This window comes from Ursus americanus, chromosome 22 (assembly GCF_024610735.1).
Source record: "Ursus americanus isolate L20-20 chromosome 22, mUrsAme1.1.p, whole genome shotgun sequence".
NCBI classification, from domain to species: Eukaryota; Metazoa; Chordata; class Mammalia; order Carnivora; family Ursidae; genus Ursus; species Ursus americanus.
The window spans coordinates 28,556,310-28,568,675 of record NC_142148.1 but is presented as its reverse complement, the minus strand read 5'-3'; the positions used below and the strand labels follow the sequence as shown (position 1 = coordinate 28,568,675).

The 12,366-nt window shown below is 38.8% G+C and overlaps 1 protein-coding gene across 3 annotated transcripts in view; it reads right to left on the bottom strand.

Moving 5' to 3' along the window:
* Positions 1–12,366, bottom strand: part of PTPRA (protein tyrosine phosphatase receptor type A) — a 151,796-nt gene that overhangs the window by 71,428 nt on the left and 68,002 nt on the right. Inside the window, exon 2 of one of the 3 annotated variants that reach the window (XM_045808019.2) lies at positions 8,858–9,028. The exons of the other annotated variants lie outside the window; for them this stretch is intronic. The gene's annotated coding sequence lies outside the window, so the exon portion shown is untranslated. The remainder of the gene's footprint in view (positions 1–8,857; positions 9,029–12,366) is intronic. 3 annotated transcript variants of the gene reach the window in all.

The following is a 12,366-nucleotide window of genomic DNA, read 5'->3' as shown; positions in this document are numbered from 1 at the left end:
AAAAAAATAAAGTCTGGGGCGCCTGGGTGACGCAGTCTCGTTAAGCGTCTGCCTTCGGCTCAGGGCGTGATCCTGGCGTTCCGGATCGAGCCCCACATCAGGCTCCTCCACTAGGAGCCTGCTTCTTCCTCTCCCACTCCCCCTGCTTGTGTTCCCTCTCTTGCTGGCTGTCTCTCTCGGTCTAATAAATAAATCTTAAAAATAAATAAATAAATAAATAAATAAATAAATAAATAAATAAATAAATAAATAAAATTAAAAAAATGAAGTCTATGTTTTTAAGAAGGGAAATAAACTAGGAAAGTTGTCACAAATAAGACAAAGGATTAAAACAAGAAGTCCTATCAATATGGAAAACATTAAGACCTCAATTTTGAAAAATCTAAAGAACCTAAACATAATTTACAGAAGAAAAAACAAATGGCTAAGAAAATACATGAAAAGTGTTGACCATCCTATTAATGAAAGGAATATAATGACGAGAGAACATTTTTGCCTTTCAAATCAGAAAAGATCAATCATATGAAATATGCAATGCTGGCAAGAGTCTCATGAAAAGGACTCAACACTGGTGGGAATGGCCATTAGCCTGTAACAACAAATTCCTTCCCAGAAAGATTATACAAGAATCTTAAACATGTCCATATTGTTTTGTGACCCATTTCCAAGGTTCTAGTCTGAAGTAAATGTAAATAATCTGAAACTCAGACTAAAATGATACGGAGATATTCATTAAATGGAAAAGCAAAAACAATCCAAATAATACCCAGCAGCAGGGAAAACAGGAAAAAGTTGAAGTAAGTGCTATGCTGCTATTCAAGATGATATACTGTTACTATTCAAAATGCTATCTTCAAAGAATTTAAGGAAATGGAACAAGCCCTTCATTTTTTTAAGCTTAAAAAAACAGATCAAAACGGAATATACCATACGATCTCAACTAAATTCATATACCATATGATCTTGACACATTCATATGTGTATGAATGTATATGCATGAAAGTAAAACTAGAAGGAAAAAATCTGTAAACATTTAGCATAGCACTTTATGATTTTTATTATGTTGTACTTTATTCTCTCAATTTTAAAAATGGAGAATATTTTTACAATCAATAAAATTAAGTTAAAAAGAAAACAGGTTTCGCTTACAGAGCATGATTATATGAATCAAAACTAAAAGGAAACTGCAGAAGAAAGATGTACTTCACCTGAGAGGCTCCAAGGGAAAAGAACGAGTGTACAGTGAGTGGCAAGTTGGAGAGGATTTGTACTGGTAAACTGGAGAGTGAGAGGTATGTCAATGTAAAAAGATCCACGTCACTAACAAGGTGTATCCATAGACCACAACCAGGAACACTGTATTCAAGGCCTCATTCTTCGGAGAGGATATAAAGACCCTCAGGCAAATTCCTGTGACTTCCTGCCTCCCAGATGAAACTGCATCCATACCTAGGCTTTCTTCCTTCCTCTTCCAGTCTCCAAATCTTCCATTCCAAGTATCCCAGAGCTGCATGTCAGGAAGGAAAATTGAGGTTTCCTCACTTTTCAAAGATCTCATACGCAAACCATTCTTCCTAGAGCCTGCTTTAACAGTTCCTGTTCTTGAAGGCACTCATCACTGAAGACACTGCAATGTGACTCACAGTCTTCTTCCTATCCCCAAGTCCCAATACTTTCCTGGAAGTCAGTTCAACATCCTCACAGATGACACCCACCACAATTCTTATCCGGGCCAGCCTATTAGTTCCTTGACTTCCTCAACCCCAACAACCTCATACTTCTACTCCACTTGAGCGACCCATGACAAAGGCTCACTCCAGGTTCTGTTATCACCAGGAGAAACTCATACTGAGTCTTACCTTCCCACTCTCCAACCACACTCCCTATCCTTGCAGTTCCTTCTCTTTTATGTGTACCACACCTGTTCTTGGGCCTCACCTAGGCTTCTAGTCCCTTGAACCTCTCTCTAATTTTTTATTTTTATCCAGTATCTCTGTCCTATTTCCTTCTTCACCCAACCCAGAAAACTTGTTGTCACTATGCTAACATCCTAAATTCCTTTGCTACATTGTTCTATTCTACCTACGTGGAGAAAAACAAAAACAGTTTTTAAAGGACTCCTACAGATTAATAAAAAAGGAACCAACAATCCAATCCTGAACTAATCCAACCATCAGCCCTACACTTGGGACTGCCAAATGCTGCTTAAGAAAATCAAACAACTGATAAGGCTGATATCACTTCTGCCTCGACGGAAGTCCAAACAATTTCTGCAATCTTTCTGTATTTCCTTACTCCGCTCTCTCCAATTCTCCATAGCAGTGATTTCAAAGAACCTCCTCTCCTCTTCAAGCACATCCTCCCACACTCTTGGCTGTTGGCCTTGCCTTCTCTTCAGAGAAAATAGAAGCTATTGGACTGCATGATAACTCCCAGTAAACCTATTTACAAATTTCCTCCTTCTCTGCAATTCCTCTCAAGAATCTCAGTCTTCAGTCCTTGTCCTGTAGATCCCCTACCACCATCTCCTAGCTTTAACTCCTCCCTTTCATAACAGCATTTAAACACAGAATTTCTAAAAGAAAAGGAGAACTCCTTTGACTCTATATCAATCCTTCAGCTAGCATCCTCTCTACTCTGCTTTGCAGCCAATATTCTCGAAAGAGTTGTCTCCATGGCAATCTGGCTTCTTTTTCTACCATTCCACTAAAACAACTAACTACTTCTATATTTTTAAAGAATGAGCTCTTCAAAAATATTTCTAACTCATTCACAAATGTCTTATTTCCCAATATATAAAGGACTCCCACAGATTAATAAAAAAGGAACCAACAATCCAAAAGAAAAATGGGCAAAAGGTATGAAACTGACAATGCACAGAAAAGCAAATGCTTCTCTTAAATATATGTATTAAAAAATTGCTTAACCTCACTCATGGTTAGAGAAATCCAAATTACAGATATATCGTGATACCAGTTTTCACCTATCAGGCAAATATAAAAAACTGTAACAACAATGCACTGGCAAGGGTTTGAGTAAACAGTTTCTTTCACATGATCTAAAAATATTTAGCAAAACTACAAAAACACAAACCCTTTGACACAATTCCACTTGAGAATTTTACAGATATACCCATACTTTTAAAGTGCCCTATGTACAAGGTTATTCAATGCAGCACTGTTTGCAATAGAAAAACACTGGAGGGGCGCCTGGGTGGCACAGCGGTTAAGCGTCTGCCTTCGGCTCAGGGCGTGATCCTGGTGTTAAGGGATCGAGCCCCACATCAGGCTCCCCTGCTGGGAGCCTGCTTCTTCCTCTTCCACTTCCCCTGCCTCTGTTCCCTCTCTCGCTCTCTCTCTCTCTCTGTCAAATAAATAAATAAATAAATAAATAAATAAATAAATAAATAAATAAATAAATAAATAAATCTTAAAAAAAAAAAAAAAAAAGGAAAAACACTGGAAATAACCTGAATGTTTACCAACAGGAGAAGCAAATGTGATTAAATAAAGGATGGCAGGGACACCTGGGTAGCTCAGTCAGTTAAGCATCTGCCTTGGGCTCAGGTCATGATCCCAGGGTCCTGGGATCAAGTCCCACATCCAGCTCCTTGCTCAGCGGGGAGCTTGCTTCTTCTTCTGCCTGCTGCTCCCCCTGCTTGTGCTCGCTCTCTCTCTCTCACCCACCCCCGACAAATAAATAAAATCTTAAAGAAATTAAAAAAAGAATGGCATATTCATAAAACGGAATAGTATGAGTCCTGTTAAACAGAAAGAGGAGGCTCTTTGGAGATCATTTCATTTCAGTACACAAGACACCTTTTGATTTTGAACCATCTTAAAAATAACCTTTTCAAAAACTTAAATTACAATTCATGGGGCAGGGGAGCCACTGGTATTTCTCTCTCCCTCCCCTGCCCCCCGCTTTCTTTCTCTCTCTCTCTCTCTCTCTCACACACACACACACACACACAACCTCTTTGTTGTTAAATCCCTCAATCTCCCTCTGTCACATCTGATTTAACTGATACCCCATATACTCCAAAATTCATCTCTTCCCTATACCTCTCTCTGAACTGATTTTAAAAGCTGGTTCTATGATAAAGATCTAGCCTTAGATGAATACAGATACAGATGAATGGTTAAATAGTTTGAATCCAAGGGAAATATGTACTATCAAATGTCACATGGAAACTAGCACTGCCAGCTGTAGTCTGCACAGAAACCCTGTATACAAATTCCAATAATGAGAATGGTTTTGCCTTTCACAAAATGATTTTTAGGATGAGCTATTTGTGATATTTTTATTTCATTTTAAAAATTAGTTTGTCTGACAGCTTCTTATAAAACTAAATTTACACCTACTACATGACCCAGTAGTTCTACTCCTACATATTTGCCCAAGAGAAATAAAAACATATATCCACAAAAAGACTAGCACAAAAATGTTCATAATAACAAAAAACTGAAAACCCCAGGTAACCATCAATAAAAGATTATATAAACAATGGTATTTTCTCACAATGGAACATTAACAATGAAAAGAAAGAATTACTGATACACACAACATGAATCAATCTAAAAAATATCATGCTGAGTGAAAAAGGCCTTATACAAACAAATATATCATGTACGATTCCACACATGTGAAGTTCTAAAACAAGGAAATTCACTCTATGGTGGAGGGGCACCTCGCTGTCTTGGTCAGTAGAGCATGTGACTCCTAATCTCGGGGTTTTGAGTTCGAGCCCCACATAAGGCAGAGAGATTACTTAAAAATTTTTTTTTAAATTTTTTTGAAGACTTATTTAATTATTTATTTGTTTAGAGAGCAGGTGGGGGGGCAGAGGAAGAGGGTGAGAGAACCTCAAACAGATTCCACGCTGAGCCCAACATGGGGCTCAATCTCACAACCCTGAGGTCATGACCTGAGCCAAAATCAAGAGTCAGACGCTTAACCAACTGGGCCATTCAAACGTCTCCAAATTAAAAAAAAAAAAAAAAAAAGATTTTTTTTTTTTTTTTTAAACGATTAAAAAACATGAAGGTACCTTCCTGGACAACAGTAATATTCTGTATTTTGACAAGGAAATGCACTTGTGTATTTGCACATAAATTTCACTTCTGAAAATGATTCTACCCATAAATTAGTATCATAAATGATATGCAAGCTTAAGTATTTGGGAAGAAGTGTATTGATATAAGCAATTTACTTTGAAATACATTAAAAAGAGTATGAATGATGGGAGAACACAGGGAAGTGGACAGATACACGATACAACAAGTAGAATAATATTAATTATAGAGTCTAGGTGCTGGGGATGGACATAAAATTCTCTCAATTTTCTGTATATTTGAAAAATTTTATAATAAAAGGCTGATAAAACAATCAGTTCAGGGAGAACTGGCATATTACGGTATTGAATTTTATAATCCTGGGACAGTATTTTCTCCATTTACTTTTTTTTTTTGATGTTCTTCAAAGTGTTAACTGTATTTATTATTGTATTTTTGTCCTATTCATGTCTTCCTGCATTAATTCCTGATTATGTTATATTATGCTGCCATTGTGAATGGAATCTTTTTAATTTCAGCTATGAGGTATAACAGACATATAAGTGATAAGATACTAAAAGTGTACATCATGGGGATTTGATATATATATACAATGTGACAGGTTCCCCGCTATCTAGTTAATTAACACATTCATCATCTCACATCTTTTTTTTTGGTGAGAATGTTTACATCCTACTTTCTTAACAAATTTAAATTATACAATACAGTGTTATTAACTACAGTCATCATGTTTTACATTAGATCCTCAGACCATATTTATCTTCAGGCTGAAATGAATGGAATCTTTTAATGTTGTTTATTAAAACACAGCTTTTGCTATATAGGAAGGACACTGGTCTACTTCCCTTTCATAAACTACTCTAAAAAAATAATAAACCATGCTCATTAAAAGAAATACAGAGGGATATAAAGCAAAACATAGGTCTCATTCACCTCCTGCCAGTCCACTTCCCAAAAGTAATCACTCAATACTTTCTTCTATATCCTTTTAGAAATTTTCTATGCTATACCAGAATATAACTATACATTTTTTTAAAAGATCCATAAAAAGGATATTACACATACTACCTACAGCTTGCATTTTTACTTAAAAAATAAATCCTGGGGGCACCTGGGTGGCTCAGCCGTTGGGCGTCTGCCTTCGGCTCAGGTCATGATCCCGGGGTCCTGGGATTGAGCCCTGCATTGGGCTCCCTGCTCAGCGGGAAGCCTACTTCTCCCTCTCACACTCCCCTTGCTGTGTTCCCTCTCTCACTGTCTCTCTCTGTCAAATAAATAAAATCTTTAAAAAAAATAAAAAAATAAATCCTGGACATCTTCCACATCAATACATCTAGCTACCTTTCTTTTCAGTGGCTACACAGTGTTTCATCATGTCTATATACCAATTGTTTTAACCAGTCTTTCTGTTTGCTTTTATTAAGCAAGAGTTAATTGTATATGATTTCTTTCTCTGTCCCATACATCATTTTTGATTAGGCAAGACTGGCCTGAGTAAAGACAGAATTATATATTTCAGGAAAGCCAAAATAATGGAAGAAACTCAAACTTACACATTGTTCATTTTTCAAAAAGCACTTGTGAATCATAATCCTTTGGTTAACTGTGAGTTAGAGAATAACTGAGCAGGGAGGCTTTGGGAGATGAGTCATGAAGTCTGGGCAGTTCCCCGATTTATCAGACACAATGGCACACACATTGTGTTTTCTCTCCTACTCTACCACACCCAGAAAAAGGGCCAATATACAATCCTTATTTCATTACAAAAGCATTTCTTAGTTTAAAAAAATTGGTTCCACTGCACATACGTTAGGGTGCTCAGTCAGGAACATTTAACACTCAAACAACAGAGGAAAACCAAGATGCCACTGATAATACTTAAAAGCCCTAGGATATACGACAAAGTTCTGAAAAACTGTAACTGCTGCTTTCCTGATTTTGAGGCTCTAAGAGCATTTCTTAAATGTTCTTAAAATTCGAATTCAGCATAGATCAGAGACATTCTGTCTACGGATGCATGTGGAGGCTCTGCACTTAGTGGTGGAGACATGGATGGTGGGTAGTGCCCACTAGCTGTTAAATCACTCACACTTGCCCTTCCGTCTCAAAGCCCCACGTGCACTGAGCACTCTGTATGCCTCCTCTCACTTAACCCTCCCCAACCCTATGATGCTGATACTGGTATTACTGCACTTACTGTGTTTATGTACCTTTGGGGGTGGGGGTGTTTCTCTTGAACTACAGAAATCTTGGATGTTAACTTTATAAGCAATTACAGATCCTTACATGCATTTCACGGGTAATTTATTCCAAATATACAACTTGCACCATTACAGGCATACTGAATATCTTCTAGAGGAAAGATTCCTTTGGCTTCAAGCCAAAGAGAAACACTCCTTGCCCAAACATACACTCCCTGTCACTGGACCCTAAGAGGTCCCGAGCGACATGCCATCCTCTCCTAAGAGGAAGAAGGAAGAAAACTGGGTGCTAATACTAAGGGAGAACACACCCCTTCCTAAGTTAGTTGTAGACAAGTGAGTGACTAAATCCTGGCCAAGGAGTTACAAGCTAAAGCATATGATGAGATTTCTAGGAAGGCGGTTTTAAAAGGAAGGAAGGAGTTCCCCTATCCTCCCTCCTATAATCTGGAATTTAGATGTGATCTTTGGAACCCCAGCAGCCATTATGGACCCTGAAGTGACCTAAGGATAGCAGAACAGAGAGCGAGCTAGAAAGAAATCAAGTTCTCTGATGATACTAACTGCCATACCAGTTCTGCTTATTTTCAGATTTCATATATATGAGAAGGAAAAAAACCTGTTTTCTGCTCTATACAACCAATTCCAATCCTGATACGATACAACTAGTTATAAGGAATAAGACGACCAACTCTTAATGTTATGACTTGTGATGATCTAGGAATGGGAATGATGAAGGTGCTCTGGAATGTATTTTTCTCAGCCCTCCTGCTAGTAAGTACAATGCTGCATCCATTTGCTGAAGAAAAAATGTTTCAAGGAATCAATATTGTGAAGCCCCCACTAGCAAAGGAAAGCTCAGCCAATCTGCACACTGCCCAGAGTATAGACTTTGGCTGTGATAGCCTCCATTAAGAGAATATCTATTCCAAGTTAAGCATTCAATATTCAATATATTAGTGCTGATAAAATGTGATCAAGTGTCAGGTACAAATTATCTCAATTTTTGGCATTTTATCTCAGTTAAATCTCATAGCAACTCTACAAGTTACATACTTTTCTTAATTCCCATTTTGCAGATAAAGAAATTAAAAGTGATCACATAGCTGTTAAATTGTGTAAGTAGAACTCAAATTCAGGACTACCTGACTTCTCCTCACAAATCTTATCATGATTTGATCTTTTAAAAGTGTAAAGACTAGAGGCGCGTGGGTGGCGCAGTTCATTAGATGACTGACTCTTGGTTTCGGCTCAGGTCTTGATCATGGGGTCGTGAGCTCAAGCCCCAAGCTGGGCTCCATGCTCAGTGAGGAATGTGCTTAAGAAAGACTCTCTCTCCCTCTGCCCCTCCCCCCCAAAATAAATAACTAAATCTTAAAAAAAAAAAGTGTAAAGACTAATGTAGAAATATAAATCTTCCTAATGCCAACTAAAACTAATTGATTATTACTTCCATTTTATAGGTTTCTAAGCAAAGGGGCAGTGAATGTTTTAAATGTGCTCACAGTAATCAATCACTGATTTTCAAATATTCAATATATATGACTGTTTAAGTACTAGTCTTGATTTAAGTAAACTCACCTCTTTCACGGAGATGAAGCTCTTGGGGAGAAAGATATGATTCCACTCTCAGCCTTACTGAGGATGTCCCCCACGTGTGGGAGAAACAAAGAAGTGGCAGCTAGGAGTGTTAAGCTCTGCCCAGGCCTTCTCCTAGAGCTGTTTAGGTTCTCTGATTTGAGAAAAAGGCACCTAGAAGGAGGATTCAATTCCTTCAGCTAATAGTTCACTCAATCAACATTCTATTATTTATTATTAAGAGCAAAAACTATTTTTGCAACTACAATCCTTGGTTGCCATTATGTGCTTGGTACTAGTACCAGGCATTCTATACACTTCAATGCATTTAATCCTCACAACCACCTGATGAGTTAGATATCATTTTTCCATTCTACAGATGAAGAATTTAAAGATCACAGAGGTTAAGGAATTTCCTCAAGGCCACATACCTAATGAGTGGCTATTAGGATTCCAAGTCAAGGCTTTTAAACCTCCAAAGCTCATGTCCTTGCCTTCACACTTTACCTAATGCTGGGAATACCACCAGACAGATGAGCTTTAGACACTGTCATCCAGTCAGTAGTAGTTTCCTAGCCAGTAGGGAGGCACAAATAAACAATTTGTTCAAACTCTGAATTATCACCTGCCAAAAATAGTGTTAGCTGATTAACATTAAGGTGAGGTGGTGAAGGAATTTCAGGGGAGGTAATGCTTGAGCTGAATTTGAGAGGATAAAGAGTAGTGAGCTAAGAAAATGGTCAGAAACAGTCTTTCAAATGAGAGGACTTGGAGGCTTGAACAAGCCTATCTGGATCCAGGAATGGCAAAGAGCTGGGTAAGGACATCAAGTAAGACGTCAATAAGTATTACATAAGTATAAATAAGCATTAAATGAATGTGAAAATGAGAGACATGAAAAGACTGGGGTCTGTGAGGATATGTGCAGGTACTACAGGCAGTGAGGTGACCAGAAGCAGTGATCAGATTCCGGAGGGGCTTATAGGTCACAATAAAAAGTTTTTTAAAGATTTATTTTATTTATTTGAGAGAGAGAGAGAGAGAGAGAGAGAGTGTATGTGTGCATGTGGGCGTGCAAGTAGCGTAGGGAGCAGGGGAAGAGGATCTCAAGCCAACTCTGAGCCAAGCACAGAGCCCGACGCAGGGCTCGATCCCAGGACCCTGAGATCACGGCCCCAGCTGAAACCAAGAGCCAGCTGCTCAACTGACTGAGCCAACCAGGTGCCCCCACAATAAAAAGTTTTGATATTGCACTGAAAACACTAAGAAACCACAAAGGCTTTAGCACAAAGAGAATGACTGGAACAATCTGGATTTCAGAAACAATGACAGAACGGTGGCGGATCAACTAACTGGTGGGGTTTGAGGTTAGGAAGGCCACTGACTGAAGCCTTCAGGAGTAATCTAGCCAATAAACCAGGAGGACTTCAGGACAGGGCAGGAGTATCTAGGGGCTGGTAAGAGGATTTACAGGGCATGACATTGTGATTTATAAGAAATATATATAAATGTACAGACTTGGTGAATCACAATGTTGCATACCTGAAACTAATGTAACATTGTGTGTACCTTCAATAAAAAAAAAAAGAAATTATATATACATATTTGGTCATTCAGATGACCAAAATATATTTCTCAGATACATTTGATCTTCATTCACAGTTCCTGGCTCACAGCATCTTTTGTTATATTTTGTCCCTTGCCTCAGTTCCTAAAAATGCTTCAGACCCATCAAGGTGAAATGTGTGTTTTATAATTCATAATAAAGCCTTTCCACCATAACTGGGTTTATATTAATGAAGGTGACTTTTGCAAAGCATCTAAGAATGGATACTAAGAATGCAAAGCATCACATCTAATTGTGAGCGGGACCAACCATGAACAGAAAGTTGGAACTTTCAGTCCCACCCTGATTTCTTGGGAAGAGTGGCTAGAGGTTGAATCAATCACCAATGACTGATGAATTAATCAACTGTACCCATGTCATGAAGTCTCTGTAAAAAATAAAAAAGAAGGGGGTTCAGAGAGCTTCCACACTGGCAAACCAGAACACTTCCATTTGCCACTGTGCCAAGCCCCAAGTTCCACAAGGACAGAAGCTCCTTTGCATGGGACTTCACCAGTGTATCTCTTCATCTGGCTATTGATCTGTATCTTGTAATATCTTTTGTAATAGATCTTTATCTAGTGAGTAAACAGGTTTTTCTGAGTACTGTGAGCTGTTATGGCAAATTAATCAAACCCAAGGAGATAGTCCTGGGAATCTTTGATTTACAGCCAGTTGGTCAAAAGTAGAGGTAACAATGTGGACTTGTGACTGGCAACCTGAGTTGGAGGGGGTCATCTGAACCGGAGGGAAGCCCTATGGGACTGAGCCCTCTACCTGTGGAGTCTGATTCTATCTCTGAGTAGACAGTGTCAGAATTGAATTGAATTCTTGAACACACTGCTGGTGTCTAAAAATTGTTTGTTGGTGTGGCAAAACCTATACACACACACACACACACACACACACACACCATGTTGAATCCGATCCAGGAACCCTTTCACAGGGGTAGAGCTGAAGACTTAACAATGAGATGTCAGAGGTAAGGAGGGCCCAGGTGTCTGACTTAAGTGAATTATAATGCTATAAGCAGGAGGACCACTCTGGGGACATGACATACCATGGGGAAAGTAATAAGCTTAGTTCTGAACATGGAGAATGCACATGACGTACCTACGTGGGGCAGGGGTGCAGGGTATGAGGGTGGGAGAAGGGGCAGAATGGCAGACAAGCAATGACAGAGCAGCTGCCACGGAAGTCAGGCAATAAGCCAAAGGAGGAAGACAGCTGTAAGAGTGACAAAAGCAGCAATGAGAGAGCCAGGCAAGAGACATCTGACAAGCGCAAGAGGCAGGAGTAGGTGGGTGTGGGTGAGTCGAAAACTGATACATGCCATCAGGGGGGGGGGGGGTAGGAACAGCACACTGAATACTTACCAGGAAGAGAAAAGAGCTTGAAAACCTGCTGAAGGCTTCTGAAGATGGCCTAGTACACCAGAAATCGACTTTTATTACTATAGGTCTTCTCTTAAGAAAGGTAATATGGTAGAAAGGTCCAAAATAAAGGGAAGAGGACCCCCCTTTTAAAATTAGCAGAAGTCTGAAACCTGAAGAGATGCTCACTTTCACAGATGAAATTCAGGACCACCAAAACTATAAAATAGATTAAGTTACACCTAAGGCAAGATTCAGTCTGGGGCCTGGAGAGAGATGAGCCTGGAGGCAAGGAATCAGATTACTTCAATAAACAAACAAATTAGTTTTGTATAAATTTACATTGCAGACGGAGACAAAGAAGCATGTGGAAAAGTATTTGCTCTCTTTAAGCACACCTTGGAATAAGTTACTGGATATATGAAACCAATGTATAGTGCAGTTACATGCATAAAATAAGAAACAAAAACAAACCAGGGGCAATTTTGAAAAGGAAGAATAAAGTTGGAGAAATCCATTTACTCAAAGTTAAG